Source organism: Pholcus phalangioides, unplaced genomic scaffold (genome assembly GCF_987345545.1).
Source record: "Pholcus phalangioides strain wild (caught in Gottingen) unplaced genomic scaffold, Ppha-v1.0 ptg000013l_1, whole genome shotgun sequence".
NCBI lineage: Eukaryota > Metazoa > Arthropoda > Arachnida > Araneae > Pholcidae > Pholcus > Pholcus phalangioides.
In genome coordinates this window covers 13,281,458-13,293,859 of record NW_028301606.1, presented here as the reverse complement: position 1 = coordinate 13,293,859, position 12,402 = coordinate 13,281,458, and the positions used below count along the sequence as shown (strand labels likewise).

At 37.9% G+C, this 12,402-nt stretch overlaps 1 protein-coding gene across 3 annotated transcripts in view; it reads left to right on the top strand.

Moving 5' to 3' along the window:
* LOC149078630 (serine/threonine-protein phosphatase 4 regulatory subunit 1-like) overlaps nt 1–12,402 on the top strand; it is a 147,208-nt gene that overhangs the window by 98,473 nt on the left and 36,333 nt on the right. Inside the window, exon 1 of one of the 3 annotated variants that reach the window (XM_089240770.1) lies at nt 2,042–3,423. The exons of the other annotated variants lie outside the window; for them this stretch is intronic. The gene's annotated coding sequence lies outside the window, so the exon portion shown is untranslated. Of the gene's footprint in view, nt 1–2,041; nt 3,424–12,402 lie in introns of those variants that run through there. 3 annotated transcript variants of the gene reach the window in all.

The following is a 12,402-nucleotide window of genomic DNA, read 5'->3' as shown; positions in this document are numbered from 1 at the left end:
CGATTTATGAAATAATCAAATCTAGATTTAAAGAAACATAGAAACGAATATATATATTTTTCTTTGTTTAAGGGGCGCTAGGTATTTCGATCCCCCCCCCCCCCACTGAATTTCAAGTTATCCATCTGTCTGTTCCAGCTTCCAAAAATCTTTAGTTAAAGCTGTGGAATTTTTTCGATGCACTTTTCACGGGCTCATAACTAATTTTAAAATATCCTAACCCACATGAATTTATGCAAATAAATATCAAAAGAGACAATATGGAGACATTAATTTTCATACTTGAGGAGATATAAATGAAATCAATGATATTGCTCGAATATCCAACTCAAAAGTATAGGTTTGGCTAATTACTTCATATTTAATCTCTTGGGCTTCGTATATCTCTAAGTGAACTGAATATTTCAAAAATCGAGAATTCAATACAATTTTTAAAATTATTGATGGGGCGGAAAATCCCACTAATTTTCGCATTTCTACAGTAAAATCGACAATTTTAGCACTGATTTCTGAGGATCTCCCTTTTCCTGCCTCTCAAAGCGATGCTGATGATGATTATGACGTCTATTCAAAAAGCCTCATTACTGAGAGTATATTGAAAATGTGGCAAACCATTATAAAGGCATAAACTATCATACATATACTAACAGGATTAAAGAAGTGACAAACCGTTGTAAAGGCATACACACGTCTGAAACGCATTGCTAGGAAACCACGGTAACCAAAGTAAACGTTCGGAAAGTGATTGTTGAGGCCCAAAAACCATTGTTGCCGGACAGTTTTTTGCCCATTTGGGGCATTTGCCCTGGTCTGACGAAATTTTAAAGTAGCCTATCGTTCAAGTCGGGTCGCATTTGGTATATATGCAAAATTTGGCGACGATCGATCTAAAATTGTAGATTTGTATAGAGAACATACACACACACAGACACACAGAAAATCAATTTTATATATATAGATAGATTAATTCTAATTTACTTTTTAGGCCGCCTTTTTTTTTTTGTAAAATTCACAAATTTTATAGCCATAATTTTTTCATTGCATGATGATTTTCATTCATGGTCACCAAGAGGTGGGGGTGGAGTTGCCTAACTACGGTGATACATCCCTCCCATTAAATGTGACCGCGTAATTATACGAATCTATCGACGTGGCACTCGGATGCAAAACGTTGAAGACACTACCTGTACGACAATGTAAAAATAACCCACTGTATGACGATGTAAAAACAATCCACTGTAAATGAAATTTTTTTGGAAAATTAACTTCTTTGAAGCTTCAGAGGTCGCGAGAACCCCTTAAAAGAGACCGGAGGAAGGATAAACCACGCAAACTAGAGCGAACACGGAATAGTTCTGGTGAGCCACTGGCGGAAAAACAATTATGAAATCCGAGGCTTTTGTCTACTGGCGAGGAGGCATTATCAAGCGTTCAATCGACTGTGAAGTTCGTCTCGCACCGAAAAAGAAGGATCATCACGAAATGGTTTTATCTTGAATGAAAATTGTAAGTAAACCGTGTGTGTGTGTGAGTTGTGTTCCCCGTCCGTCCACTATCGACTCGACTTACACACACACACACTCTCTCTCTCTAGCGATGGAGAAATGGCGGGAATTTTTGGCGGGCTTTCTCCCTGCCTCTCTCCTTGATGCCTCTTGCACCCCACACACTCCCCGGTTCTGTTTTTCTTCCTCCATTTTCCACAGTTTTCCCACCCTTACACCCACTACCAAATACATTGGAGGTCACTGGGCGGAGCAACGCACTGGGTGTTCTTATTTTCTTTTCGACGAGAGCACCTCCTACCTCTCTCTACATTTTTTTTTTCTTTCCCCGTCGTTTTTCCCGCTCAATTTTATTTTCGTCTTTCGCGGAAATTTTGTCCGATTTTTCCCGATCAGGGTGGGAAATTTCTCGATTTTTGTGAGCAAAATCAAAAAAATTTGCGTGATTTTTAATTTGCGCGCGTTTTTTTTCTTCTCTTCAAGACCGAATTCATATATTATGGTCGGAAGTGGGTGGGGCGATTAGATCTCTCTCTCTCTCGGTGCCGCCTTCTCTTATCCCCCCCCCCCCGTGTCGTCGTAGTAGGGGTTTCCTCCGCGAGGGTGCTCTGGCGTCGGGGCGCCTTTTTGGCATCGTGCCAGGGAGTCGTAACGAGTACTCAGTAGTACGACGGCCCAAAAGTGCGTGACCATTTCACCCTTTTCCAGCTATTTCAGAGCTTTAATTGTACGCAGTTGTGTGAATTTTTTTTTTTTTGTTCGTTCGTTCGTGGAAAATCGTGGACGTTGTTTTTACTAGAAGATTCCGCGCGAAACGTCCAGAGCGTGGATTAATCGGACGCCTCGGAATTTCTTTCTTTTTTTGCTGCTAAACTCTGTTGGGTGGTTCGTTCAACTGCCATTTCGGTTCGAAGTTCTGTATTATATCCCTTGTGTGGTGGCGATGGGAAAAAGCCATGGCTTGCTTATTTTTTTTTTCTCCTATCTTCTTGGTGGAGCCGCTCCTCGCTCAACCCCAGCCTCTGGCACGGCGCATGCTCACTTGTGTTCTTCGGCTGATCATTGGTCCATCGTGCGCTTTTTGACCCTCTTGCCTTTTACGACCGGATATGGATTTTACGTAACTTTTTTTTTTTTTTTTGTGGTTCTATCTTCACGTTCTCTCCATCTCCCGAACGTTCTTCAGTGGATTTGTGAAAGTGCCGTTTCAATGCTATCGGACCTAACGAATGGATAAGTAACATTACGTTCGAATTTGTTCAATGTAACGCCTCCACGGTTCTTTCTGTCTCTCTCTCGCGCGCGGCGTGTGCGAATTGGTGAAATTTTCGTGTGGTAATGTGATGTCAGTTTACACTTCATCGGAACAAAAGAATGCACGTGCCCGTTTTATGCCCTGCAAGTTTTCCCCGTCGTGGTGGTTGTCGCTGCATGTGCAGCGGCTCGTTCGGAACGTTAAACAATCGCCTACGATATATCGGCAAAAGTGTCGTCGTTTCTGCGCTCGTCCTCAAACGGAAACTTGCATTTTATTGAGTCCTTGGCCTCGTTTACGATTCGTGAGAGAAGACGCAGCATCGGCAGCCCAGAGGAAGTATTCAGCCGAGTTTTTTTTTTCTTTCTCTCCTCTCTTGCTCCTGTGGCTGAGGTTCGTCCATTATTTTCGTATTTCTCGCCGATGTACGAGCGGAAGAATAAATAAAAAGTCTAGAGTGCTGAATATTGTGACGTTCGTGTGACTGGACTGACGCTGCCGCCATGGAGGATTTTCGTTTTTATGAAGGGTCTCTCTCTTTCGTTCGCGTATTGACCTCCTTACCCAGTTTCATTTTGTTTCTTCGAAATTATTCCACTACACGCCCGTCGATCGAGGCGTGTTTGATGTTCGAAGATGGATCTTGGATTAGAGCTTTCTTTGGTAAGATTAATTTATTATCTCGTTCATTAAAAAATAATTATCAATCGGTACAATGTTAACTAAATTTGAAGTACGTATTATGGTATTCGTATTTGTGTGAATGTTTATCAAGCTCGTAAAGTGCTTTCAAAAAGCTCAATAACGGATTGTGAAATCGTAGACCTTTATATTTAACATTTATTTCCACAACTAGTCTGTGTTGTGCCCTATAACAAACTAAATTGGCGTATCTAGTGTATTTTTCGGTTTTCTGAATTGTGTGCCGAATTTCTTTAAAGTTCGTTGATTTTTTTTTTCTTACGATATTTTCTGTGAAATGCTAGTATAGATTTGTTGTACGACGCTGGTATTGAAATTTCAGCGATTAGCTTGGTTTATATCGTACTATTGGGGAAGTTAGTTGCGATCATATAAAATAGATTGCTGATATTGTAGTTGTAATCTACGAACATCTTTACACAAGGACATCTGTCCGCTTCATTCTCCTTCGGACATATATTCTACAAAGGAATGAGCGTGTGGCCAGCGCATTCCTTCTCGGAGTTGGCTCGTTGCCAGCTCCCCGAGTTACTAGTATTATTCAATTCCACTGCACTTCGGGCCTTTCCACGTGCCGAAGTTTTCTGTAGTAGTATCGATTTTTATCTTCGCAGTCGGTATTTCAATGGAATAATTATTCAATTTAACCTTCCATGTGTCGAATGTTGTGTAAATTCTAGTACCGTAGGAACCTTTTTTTCAGAAACGTTCGGAGATGAACTGCTTGGTGGGAAAAAATTGATTTGCTTTTGCTCTATGTTCACTAGGTGAGGAGGAAGATTGATGGATTCTAACTGCGAAGCCTTCGTGTTTTGTGAAATTGAGACCTAGAAATTGATTCGTGTCTTTATTGCTCCATTCTGTCGAGTTTTGTTGTAAATGCTGCTTTTTAATCAATGTTTCTTGTTCACCCGTGACGGCGTTACTTTCTAGTATATCTCGCATTCCCTCCCCCTTTCGTTCTGCCAGAGAGATTATCAAATTGCTAAATCCAGGGTTTTTTTTTTGTTTGTAGTAATGAAGTGCTACATTCTAATGAAGTTTATTAGTACATTCGCTACCTGTCCTATAATACTCTGCATCGACGAGGAAATGGTTGGTTCGATAAGTCACAAGCGAGTTATTCCTCACTTCGGGATATGGGGTCGCTCACAATTCACGGGTTATTTCGCTCCAAGAATTTATATATGTAGTTTTTGGTTTCCACATTTTAAATATGAACTCGTTAATCTGCTTCTGTACAAATGTAGTTCACTAAACTTTATTTTTTATTATTTTTTTTTGCTGCTGCTTCAGCTCTGGATAGGATCCTCCGACAATCGATTCTTCAAACGTGATGGTATCTCTGAACCAGTGGGACTGGGGGTCAGTCGGTTGAGATTTTCCGGCGGAAAAAAGTTTAAAAGAGTATCGATTGCTGAATTTTTGGATATTTTATTTTTAGCATGCTGGGTATCGGTTAAAGGTTTGCAGTATCTGCAGGGCTTGTTCTAGACATTTTTCCAGTGTAGGAGAATATTTTGGTTATAAAAAAAATCGGCAGTCTTCAATTGGTGCCTTCTGAGGCTATGTAGTTCACAACATTCAATGTCCTTGCCTGAATATCTGACATCAGCCGAAGATTATGTTAATTGAAATTAAAAATTAGATTTTTTATAGGGCTCAATATATTGCTAGTTTGCTACTGTTAGAGATTGACAAATCGCAGGTGCTATGGCGATTGAAAAATGCATGTGGCTCCTGATAATTTAAGTGTGGTTACTTAATTGGAGTCGGAACACAAAATATTTGGAATTGATATTCGCTTTATTCCAACATGAAGAGTGGCCTGTAAGTCACAGGAAAGCAATGAGAAAAAAAAAAATCTCTAAATTATGTAGTATATGGGCCGTTTGCAAAAAAGTGTAAACAGTTTTTCTCTCCGAGTATGGCATTTCTTAATTTGTTTCAGATGGCATCTATTTTTTTTTTTTAAATCCTTGTAGCAAAACCTCAACCTTGCTGTCCCAGTTTTAAAAAGTGTTAAGCAAATAGACTTGATGCAAATCTGGAACTTTTTTTCAATAAATTTGGAATTATATATTTGCCATAGATGAATAAAAGTTTGAAAAATTTCTTATGAAAAACTATTTTTTTGTTCTTGGCCCGACATTTTTCCCATTTTTAAATGTCCACTTTGTTATGGCCATTTGGGAAATATATTTCTGTATTAGATTAAAATCTAATACAAAAATCTTTGAATTTAATCAGATCTGGTAACACTTTTGAGCTCATTGGAAGGTTTACTTTTAATGCTTGATCGAAAATTTTGGATTTGTCTTGCAAAACGGCTTAATACGGTACCAGATTTTTCTGTCGGATGTCCACTGTTACTTCATTATCGAGATTTTTTCTTCATCCATACAAGTGATATATTTGGAAACACATCTCCATGTACCAAGTTTTCATCAATCATTCAAGTTTGTGATGAAAATAAAATGATTTAGGCTAATTTGTCTACTCTGTTAAGTCTTCCGAAAACTCTAGCAACAAAATGGAAACCGATTTAAAGTAAAGTTTTTCTTAGTTAAGAGGTTTTGAAGCTTTCAGTTCAATTTAAGTTATCTATTCACAATTTAAACCCTTTACGACTTTCTCCGTGTTTTTTCAGTTAAATACGAAAGTTAAGTAGTACAGATCGTCAAAATCACTGCCAGGCAAATCCAGGGAGATATCATAAAGGGCATTTTGGTATGGTTGAAGGTCGTTATTTGACATTACATTTTGCATTTTATGGGACAGAATTATTATTTTCCTATATTTTTTTGTTTCCATGCTCTACTGCCCCCCCCCCCCCAATTCCACTTTGGGTCACTAATGCGAGAGGCATAAAGACGAGATTTATATCGGCATTAAATTGCTATTCAATTTCAATGAAAGATTTTGAAGTGAAAGAAAAATCATCCTTATATATACACAGATGAGCAAGTCCAGTGTTCACTTTGGCCAGATTTTTAAAATTTTACCTGACCAAAATTCAAACTACGATGGGAGACACGCTTATTTGTGAATTTCCTCATGGAGTGCACGTTTTTCAAAGGGTATAGGGGAGTCGGGGTCGCAACCTTTTTGTATACAATTTTTGAGAAAATTAAGTTTTCATAGCCTATTTTAGAATATTTGAGATATATTTCTGTTAAACATTTGTCCACTGTTACAGGAAGCATTTTGCAGTTCACAGGCAAAAAAAAAAAAAAAAAATTATGAACACTTTAAATCAAGATGTTAGGGTGTGAACATAGTGCGTCAGTATTTCAGATTCTGGAAACCTGCGTCTCGTCTCCGATTGGTTAAAAACCCTAATTTCAACTTTTTTAACTTGAAATTCGGGGCTTCAACTAATCGGAGACGACGCGGGTTTCCGAAATACGGACGCACTATGTTCACACCCTTAAATTATAAATTGCAAATTCATTACCTGTCGGAAATGAAAAGTTTTGATTTTGAGTAGCTAAATATGTGAGACGTTTGTTATTTCGAAAAAATGAAAAACCACGAAAATGACAAAATAAGCTGATTTCATTATTTTAAGAGATAAAAACAGCAATAACTATTTTTTACAAGGATATGTTTCGTGATGGAGTGGACAAAATCCATTACTCTTTCATAAAAACCCAAAAAATGTTACTTCATAAATATTTTTCACTTTAGCCGATGGCAAAGTTCAATACAAAACTATAGTTATAGTTTATGATCAATTTTATTTTAAGAATTAAACTTTGAAATTTTCATTTCAAGAATGTGAAATGTACACTTTTTCGGAATGGCCTATATGCTCAACGCACACAACTATTTTTTTTTTTTTAGATTTGAAATGCCCTAGTGTACAGTATTGGAATTATTGTCCATAATACTTTGGTGCCTGATATCACAGCATTAAGGAGCGAGATCTTTTTAATTTGTTGGGAATGTGTTTAGTTACAAGGTTCTGTGCTAATATCTAACGTGTTCCGTTAACTACAAGTAGATACAATTGAATGAGTTTCTATGCCATTACAGTATGTGTGACGGCTGAAATAATCGCATAGAAATCTAGGCGCTAGAAAAAACTTTTTACCCGAAGAAAAAGGTCCAAACGTTTTTCAGGGCATGGTGACCATGTTGGTAGATATGCTGTTATAATTCCAATAAATAATTGAATTCTGTATTGCCATAAATTCCAAACATTTTGTGCTACTCTCGGTCTTCAATTTGGTAGAAATACACAAAGAATTTTAGTCGCCTATACCCATATTTTGGTCCCTCTCTGACGTTATGAGGTAGTGAAAAATTACTCAGGATTTTTTTTTCTGAAGAAAATTGCTATCCATTCGCGATTTTCACTTTGTTGACAAGGATTTTGAAATCCGGTGGGTAAACAGTGTTTAAGTGTAGCAGCGTTCACTCCCAATATATCATTTGAATTGGCCGACTGATCCATATGACAAATTTTGCAAAACTCTGATGCTGTGGTCTGCTAGTGTCTTAAGCATCTACCCTCTGATTTGCGTATCACAATGTTTATTGTAGTTCAAGCGATACTTATCAAAATAATGAATTTTCGATTTTAATGAAGGGAAATTGATTTATGCTGCATAATAATTTTAAAAGTATAATTAATCGAATTGGGGAATTTGGAAGGTGAGTTTGTTGACCATTGTTTTTTTTTTCTTTCCACCTTGGATAAGCAGGGATTAAATTGATCTCAGCAATATAGTTCACTATACAGCTTGTGGTCCTGATCCTAATATATGTGGATTGTAATATATCATTGCTTGAAATTTAAAAACTTGGTCTTGCATGAAGTTATTGTACCCGCCGAGTGGAAGAAAGAACGCTACGAATTCCATCATCCATTCTCACTTAATTTTCGCTAAAGCTGTTAGGAATTCGGGTTTGGGAGGACAAGTGTTTCTCCGCAATCTGAAGAAAGATCCGATAACAACGTACTGTGTTGACATTTGATAAGGACAACGGACCTTAGCACTCATTTTCCTTGGAGCCAGATTGTGTTCGGCCCTGCCAATCGGATGCTGACTTGGAGAATTAACCGTCATTTCCGGTGATAAAAAAGGAAGAGGGATTTTTTTTTTTCATACTGGAATATCCAAAATGTAGCTGGTGAAAGTCAGAATCTGGCTGGCATGTCAGTTAATCGCGCTCTGAAATTTTTGGTTGTCTAATTTTGAACTTGGTGCTCTCAATATTAATAGATTTTGTATTTGATTCGATGAATGCCATGAGATTTTGGTAGTGAAGTACAGTTGTACCTCGATTTACGCGATTTCGGAGTTATGTAATTTTCTGTGAAAAAGTCTGTTTAACGAATTCAACCCATTTCGTAAGCGTTATGGGGTTATAGTCGCTATGGAAAAATAATACTTGACTCCGAATAATACGGCGTATTGAGTGGGGGTTTTTCGAGCTTAGAAGAGGAAAACATGTTACAGCGTGGCTGTGCACAGAAATTTGTTATTAAAATGAATTTTTTCTATTTCCAGTAAGGCGATTTCGGTAACCCGGCACACCGGAATCCGATGTGTAGAATAGCGAGTCTACTGTAAGTAAATCGTGATAAAATTATATGGGTCCATTGAATCAGAACACATGTAGCTGAGCTGATTTTTAAGGTGTTATAAGCTACTTTCCCCGGTTTTTACTTTTAAGATCGAAACTTTGTCAGATTTTGAAAACCAATTTGAACTTAGCAACCATTTAGAAATATACCTTTCATTTTTAAAGAATGGTTTGATCCAGCCAGCAGCTTGATCACCGTTTAATACGTTGAGTTCAAAATGATGCTATTCAAAATTTATTGACGATGCATCCGGTCACTCACCTTGAACTGATTGTGACACTTTATAAAAATAAACATTAACATTACCCTGCTTTAATACGCGAAGCTCGTTTTCTCCATCTACCAAAAAAAAAGTATTGCACTACACGTGACTTGTTTGTGCATATTTTGGAGCGATTTAAAAAATCAATATTTTAATGTGCTGGAAAACGTGCATTTCTATTGGAATTTTTTTTTTCGAAATCGCGGGTGTTTTTTCAGAAGTATTGGACCCCAAAATATATAATCCCCAAAGCAGAATGTTTTACATTGTTCTGCAACGAACTCTCGGCTGACTGGAAATGTTCTGCCAAAAAATCACCATAATAGTGTTTTTGGCACTTTTTTTCTTATAATTCTTCCAGCTTTTTTCTGCAGTACAACTAATTGTTTTGTGACGTCACAGATTTTGGGCATATTCTGCTTTGGAGGGTTGGAATTAACCACTATTTATGTATTTGTAAGCAAAATTGTACTCCGATTTATACGCACTTAGCGTCGGTCCCATCTATCGCTAACTTCGGGTCTTACTGCAATGCAATGCGTTCAAAAAAACGATTTACACGTTTGTTTATTCCGTTATGATTTTCATTTTTTGCCATTGCTTGGTACATTGTTTTAGAACGTGCCTAGGATTTTTTTTATTCCTCTTCTAAATATTCTTGAGCAAGACTTTTTCCGCTCACTAACAAATCGGCTTCGAGAATGAAGTCTAATTTTCATACAACCAAAAACATAATTTCTTAATCTGAAAACCTCAATTAAACCGAGGCAGTTTTCTCATAGGTACTCTATAATACAGCAAAACCCTTTTTCTTTACCGACACTGGGACAAAAGAATAATCGATTAACCATACATAGAAACAATGCAAAAACCTGGAATCCCTTTTATAACGAAATTTCGTTACAACGAAGTGGTTTCTTCGTTTTCAGAGTTCGTTATAATGGGATTCGACTGTATCTTATTAATCCATGAATTCACAATTTTTATTTCAAATCGTCGTTCTATTGAAAACGAAAGAATAAACATGAAACAATGCCCGCGTGAACTAAGATTATTTCAAGGCGCTACTTGTTAGAATATTTTTCAGAAATGAAGTGACTCTGGCTTTGATTACAAATCCTCAATACTAGTGTGAAGGAATTGAATTTTTCTGAGTTTGGATATCGACGCTACTAATTTTAGAACACAATTGCTGGGCTGTCAGATCCAACAACATATTCGTGTGAATACGGTTTTAAGTTAGCGTATCAGACTGGTCGCGTCTCATAGTCAACGGAGTGCTTTAAATTAAGAGTTCGGGTGTAAAACATGGCCAACCTCACTTTTTTTTCTTCACTTTTCTAAGCAGAGTTTTCTAATAAACCCCCCCCCCCCCCGATTGAGGTTATTATCGAGGTTGTTTGCTGCGTTTTCCAATACGCATAGATACGTAATCCTTTAAATTTTATGCGGTTTTCAATGCGTGTTTTTATGGAAAATACCTATATTTTTACAAAACTAACCCTTCAAAGTTTTGGAGAACGGTGGAATCAGTCTTCAAAATTATTTTTTGGATATAACACTGAAGTCCAGATCCACGTCTGTACAAATGCAACTCTAACACCCTCTTCACCTAATGACCATGCCTGCTTACGGATAGATAAGCCCCTGGAAGATGTACTTCCTATGCATGCATTCATTGCCTCCTTTCCATCCTGCGGTCACCAGGCCATCCAACTCTTCACTACTTGCAGGAAAGAGAAAGTAGTGGTAAGAGGGGAAGGAAAAAGGCTTTCTGGGAATTGTGCTTCACCCTTCCTTTGCTTTCCACCCTGTTCCCACTGCCGCTGTTTCTCTCCTTGTGCGTAGTGACTGCGCCATCCCTTCTCCGTTTGTATGTTCTGAAGGAGAGGAAAAAAAAATTGCGAGGGGAAAAAAAGCTGCAAGCCACATAGTAGGGGCAGCAAAGACAAGCTTTGGAAGGGGAAAATGGCTGTGAGAAGACCTCTGGCTCCAATGTTTTTGGTATTTGACCCCTGTAGGAATGTTTTGGCACATACCAGAACAGTCATTCTCCACCCCATTTCTCATGGAGAAAGCCAGTCTCTCAGGTCCACCACCTTGTTTGCTATTCTAATTCTTATAGAGGTTTCTGTCATCCCCAAGGTTTATTTTAATGTGGAATATTTTTTTGGGGGCATGCAAACCAAGTTCCTATTTCTCATGAGTTCCTGTCCTGGACAAATACAGTAGAAGTCCATTATAAGGACAGCTCGCAATCTTTGGAAAAAATTGTCATAACGGACTTTTCGTTATAATCCGATGTTGTAACTTCTTTGACAGTCACCTACAAAACACTGGGTTATATCGATGGTCGTTATATGCCATACTTGTTATAACGGACTTTTGGGGCTATACGAAGAGCTGCCGAACAGATATCGACCACAGGTTGGGAAACACTTGGAAAGTCGTCTTTCAGGCGAGGAGGCGCGTGCCTACAATAAAAAAGGTAGCTGATTGGGAGCCCTGGGCACGTGCTCCACCTGCCCATGCGAGGAAACAGGCCCTGTGTGGAATCTGGCTGTCTCACTTTTTTTGGGTGGGAAAGGAAGAAAAATATCTGAATTGTTTCCCATTTGTAGGTGCGAATGAAATCAGAGCCCGGAATTAGGGCACCAAAAATGGCCAAAGTAGGCAGGCAAAAAGGTGTTGAAAATGCCTGAAATGGACCCGAAACCTGCCTAAGAAAACTGACAATCTACTGTTTCAATAATAGATTATAAAACCTGCATTATCAGCAAAGTTATGCCAAAAAAGTTTAATCTTTTTCAAGCTTAGGTTGGAGTTCTATTTAATTGAACATTCAATGTGAAGCGTGAATTTCCAAAGAGTGGAAAATGACATTTGAATGTTTACCCTGAGTGTCATTTCCCTAAAATTCTTAGCAACATATGTTTCAATAGGGGTTTGCATTCGTGTTTCTGAGCGTAGCATATTTTTCTCAATTTTCAAGTAGTATTGAGCTTTGTAATCGGTTTGCATAAATATGGAAAAAGATCTTCCAAATCCTAGAGATGATTTTTTCATATTTAAAATAACTTAC